This window comes from Bos indicus, chromosome X (assembly GCF_029378745.1).
Source record: "Bos indicus isolate NIAB-ARS_2022 breed Sahiwal x Tharparkar chromosome X, NIAB-ARS_B.indTharparkar_mat_pri_1.0, whole genome shotgun sequence".
In the NCBI taxonomy this organism is placed as follows: domain Eukaryota; kingdom Metazoa; phylum Chordata; class Mammalia; order Artiodactyla; family Bovidae; genus Bos; species Bos indicus.
The window spans coordinates 109,375,786-109,381,063 of NC_091789.1; the positions used below are offsets into that span (position 1 = coordinate 109,375,786).

General features: G+C 39.1%; 1 non-coding gene across 1 annotated transcript; it reads left to right on the forward strand.

The window, feature by feature from the left end:
- The first annotated feature begins 3,297 nt into the window (after positions 1-3,297).
- LOC139181786 (U6 spliceosomal RNA) lies at positions 3,298-3,402 on the forward strand. Its single transcript, XR_011565527.1, has one exon. It is a non-coding gene; the product is annotated as a U6 spliceosomal RNA (small nuclear RNA).
- Positions 3,403-5,278: the final 1,876 nt, after the last annotated feature.

Consider the following 5,278-nt stretch of genomic DNA (forward strand, 5'->3'; position numbering starts at 1 on the left):
GCTGAAACTCCAGTACTTTGGCCACCTCATGCGAAGAGTTGACTCATTGGAAAAGACTCTGATGCTGGGAGGGATTGGGGGAAGGAGGAGAAGGAGACGACAGAGGATGAGATGGCTGGATGGCATCACTGACTCGATGGACGTGAGTCTGAGTGAACTCTGGGAGTTGGTGATGGACAGGGAGGCCTGGTGTGCTGCGATTCATGGGGTCACAAAGAGTCGGACACGACTGAGCGACTGATCTGATCTGATCTGAGAGATCTGAGACACATCATAAAGTGTACCGACATATGTGTTCCTGGAGTTCAAGAAGAGAAACAAAAAGGAACAGAAAGAAACATTTGAAGACATAATGGCTAAAAATACTTCTTGTTCACTCACTAACTCATGTCCAACTCTTTGCAACCCCATGGACTGCAGCAGGCCACACTTCCCTGTCCTTCACCATCTCCTAGAGCTTGCTCATATACATGTCCATTGAGTCAGTGATGTCATCCAACCATCTCATCCTGTCATCCCTTTCTCCTCCTGCCCTCAATCTTTCCCAGCATCAGGGTCTTTTGCAATGAATTGGCTCTTCACATCAGGTGCACAAAGTATTGGCGCTTCAGCTTCAGCATCCATCTTTCCAATGAATATTTAGGGTTGATTTCCTTTAGGATTGAATGGTTTGACCTCCTTGCTGTCCAAAGAGTCTTCTCCAGCACCACAATTCAAAAGCATCAATCCTTCAGCATTCAGCCTTCTTTATGGTCCAACTCTCACATCAGTACATGATTAATGGAAAAACCATAGCTTTGACTATACAGACCTCTGTCAGCAAGTGATGTCTCTGCTTTTTAATATGCTGTCTATGCTTGTCATAGCTTTTCTTCCAAGGAGTAAGCATCTTTTAATTTTGTGGCTGGAGTCATCATCCACAGTGATTTCGGAGCCCAAAAAAAACAAAATCTGCCACTGTTTCTATTTTTTCCCCTTCTATTTGCCATGAAGTGATGGGACTGCATGCCATGTTCTTCGTTTTTTGAATGCTGAGCTTCAAGCCAGCTTTTTCACTCTCGTCTTTCACCCTCATCATGAGGCTCTTAAGTTCCTCTTTGTTTTCTGCCATTAGATTGGTATTATCTGCACATCTGAGCTTATTCATATTTCTCCCAGCAATCTTGATTCCAGCTTGTGATTCATCCAGCCTGGCATTTCACATGATGTACTTTGCATAGAAGTTAAATAAGCAGGGTGACAATATACAGCCTTGACATCCTCCTTTCCCAATTTTGAACCAGTCCATTGTTTCATGTCCAGTTCTAACTGTTGCTTCTTGACCTGCATACAGGTTTCTCAGGAGGCAGGTAAGGTGCTTTGGTATTTCCATCTCTTTAAGAATTTTCCACAGTTTGTTGTGATCTACACAATCAGAGGCTTTCACATAGTCAGTGAAGCACAAGTAATTTTTTTTAATTCCCTTGCTTTTTTGATGATCCAACAGATGTTGGCAATTTGATCTCTGGTTCCTCTGCCTTTTCTAAATCCAGCTTGTACATTTGGAAGTTCTTGGCTGACATATTGTTGAAGCCTAGCTTGAAGGATTTTGAGCATCACCCTGCTAGAGTATGAAATGAGTGCAATTGTACAGTACTCTGAACATTCTTTGGCATTGTCTTTCTTTTGGATTGGAATGAAAACTGACCTTTTCCAGTCCTGTGGCCATTGCTGAATTTTCCAAATTTGCTGGCATACTGAGTGCAGCACTTTCACAGCATTATCTTTTAGGATATGAAATAGCTCAGCCGGAATTCCATCAACTCCACTAGCTTTGTTCATAGTTAGGCTTCCCAAGGCCCACTTGACTTCACACTCCATGATGTCTGGCTCCAGGCAAGTGACCACACCATCATGGTTATCTGGGTCATAATGACCTTTTTTGTATAGTTCTTCTGTGTATTCCTGCTTCCTCTTCTTCATCTCTTCTGCTTCTGTTATGTCCTTGCTGTTTCTGTCCTTTATTGTGCCCATCTTTGCATGAAATGTTGTCTTGGTATCTCCAATTTTCTTGAAGAGATCGCTAGTCTTTCCCATTCTATTGTTTTCCTCTATTTCTTTGGACTGTTCACTTAAGAAAGCTTTCTTATCTCTCCATGCTATTCTCTGGAACTCTGCATTCGTTGATCAAAAACATTAATCTACACATTCAAAAAGCTAAATGAACTCCAAACAGAGGGGAAAAAAATCCACACTGAGATACAGCATAGTCAAAGTGCTGAGAGCCAAAAAAAAAAAAAGAGAGAGAGAGAGAAAATATAAAGTAGCAAGATAAAAACAATCCATCACATACAATGGGAAGGGGACTCAATAGTTTAACATTAAAAATGGTGAAAGCCCAGAAAGCAGTAGGGTGAAATGTTCAAAGTTGTTGTTGTTTAGTCAGTAAGTCATGTCCAAATCTTTCATGACCCTGTGGACTGTAGCCCCCAGGCTACTCTGTTCATGGGATTTCCCAGGCAAGAATACTGAAGTGAGTTGTCATTCTTTCCCCAGGGGATCTTCCTGACCTAGGGATTGAACCCTCACCTTCTGCATTGACAGGAGAACTCTTTACCACTGAGCCACCAGGGAAGCCCATACTTGATGTACTGAAAGAAGAAAAAAATCAACCAAGAATCCCATATCTGGCAAAACTATATTTCAAAAATGAATGTAAAATAAAGACATTCCCAGATAAAGATGATTTGCCTTATAAAGAATACTAAAGGAAATTCTTCAGGCTGAAAAGAAATGGCACTAGACAGTAATTCATAGCCACACAAAGAAATAAAGAGCACGAGTAAAGGTAATAATGTAGTTCAATAAAAGAGATAGTATAAAGAGTTTTTCTCTTTTCTTCTCAACATATTTAAAAAAGAACTGCATAAAGAATAGTTATAATTGGAGGAATATAGCATATAAAGAAGCAATATATAAGACAATAATATCACAAAGGGGGGAGAGGGAATAGAGCTATATTGGAGTAGTTTCTATATTTTACTGAAATGAAGTTAGAATTATCTGAAATAGATTGCTTTTAGTTAAGAAGCATATTGTAATTCCTCCAGAAGAACCACTAAGGAAATCATTCCAAAAATATAATTAAAAACAAAAAACAAAGGCATTTAAAGAGTACACCAGAAAAAAATTATTTAATACAAAAAAGGTAGTAAAGAAGGAATACAGGAACAAAAAGACATGATACACAGCGAATACATAAAAATTGAGAGATATGATACAAATACATTAAAACCTACATTAAAAATAAATTATTATGTGCACTTTGGCATCACATACACAAAAGTGGCAATGAGATGGAAAAGATTAGCCTGGCCCCTGTGCAGGGATGATATGCAAATTCATAGTGTTCCATATTTTTTTGAGTGAAAAGCCTAATCCTGAATTATTACATAATGCATGGTTCTCTTTACATAACATTTTTGAAATGACAAAATTTTACAAACAGAGGTCAGGTTAGTGTTTGCCAAGGGTCAGGGAGGGGCAAGGGTGGTGGCGGCAGGGAAATGGGAGTGATTATAAGAGAGCAACAGGAACGATCTTGTAGTGTTGGAACTGCTCAGTACCTTGAAAGGTGATGAAATTGTAATAAAAACCCACAGCCTTCCACTCCACCCCCTACACACACACCCACACACACCCACACACACACAAATGAGTATAAATAAAACTAGGAAAATCTGACTAAGACCTGTGGATCTTATCAATGTCAATATCGAGGTTACATTATTACAACTTAGTTTTGCAAAACGCTGTGCTGTGCTGTACTTAGTCGCTCAGCTGTGTCTGACTCTTTGCAACCCCATGGACTGCAGCCTCTAGGCTCCTCTGTCCATGGCGATTCTCCAGGCAAGAATATGGGAGTAGGTTGCCATGCCCTCCTCCAGGGGATCTTCCCAGCCCAGGGATCGAATCCAGGTTTCCCACATTGCAGGTGGGTTCCTTACCATCTGAGCCACAAGGGAAGCCCAAGAATACTGGAGTGGGTAGCCTATCCCTTCTACAGGTGAACTTCCTGACCCAGAAATCAAACCAGGGTCTCCCACATTGCAGGTGGATCTTTACCAGCTGAGCCACACAAGGGAAGCCCAAGAATAACTGGAGTGGGTAGCCTATCCCTTCTCCAGGGGATCTTTCAAACCCAGGAATCGAACCAGGGTTTCCTACATTGCAAGAGGATTTTTTACCAGCTGAGCTACCAGGGAAGCCCTTGCAAAATGCTACCACTGGAGAAAACGAGGCAAAGCATACCAGGGACCGCACTGTATTATTTCTTAGACCTCCATGTGTCAATGGGATGTTACAGAGAAATGAAAACCTTTACAACAAATGTCACTGGGACAACTGGATATCCATATGGAAAAAGATTAATTTAGATGCTTTCCTCATGTTATCCACAAAAAATTAACTCACAGTACAAATTTAAGAGCTAAAAGTATAAAACTTTCTGAAGAAAATACAGGAAAAGATTTTTATGTCCTCGAGTAAGGCCAAGAATTCTTAGCTACCACATCAAAAATACAACCAATAGAAGAAAAATGATAAATTTCACTTTATAAAAATGTAAAACTTTGCTCTTCAAAAATTACTTTTAAGAAAATTAAAAGACAAACCACAAACTGAGATCAAATATTGGGCAAATTATATATCTGATAAAAGATTTGTACCCAGAGTATATATAGAACTCTTACAACACAACAACAGAAGACAAACAACCCAGTTAAATTTTTGGCAAAAGTTTTGAATGAATGTTTCAGGAAAGAAATATATAAATAACTAACAATATGTACAGAGACGCTCAAAGTCATTATTCATTAGTGAAATTCAAATTATAACTACAATGAGCTACCATTTCACACCCACTAGAATGGTTATCGTCAGAAAAGGATAGACAGTAGTAAGAGTTGGCAAGGAAATACAGAAACTAGAGTCTTACTTTGCTGATGGGAATTTAAAATGGTATAAATACTTTGGAAGAGAGTTTGGCAATTTCTTTAAAAGTCTGAACATAATTTTAGCATATGACCCATCAATTCTACTTCTGACTGTTTATCCAAGAGAAATAAAAACATATATCCATACAGTGACTTGTACATGCATGTTCATGGCACCATTATTCATAGTGGGCAAGAGATGGAAGCAATAAAATATCTATCAACAGGAATGGAAAAACAAGTGCATATCTACACACTAGAACCCTATCAGGTAATAAAAAGTAATGAAGTACTTAAACATGCTA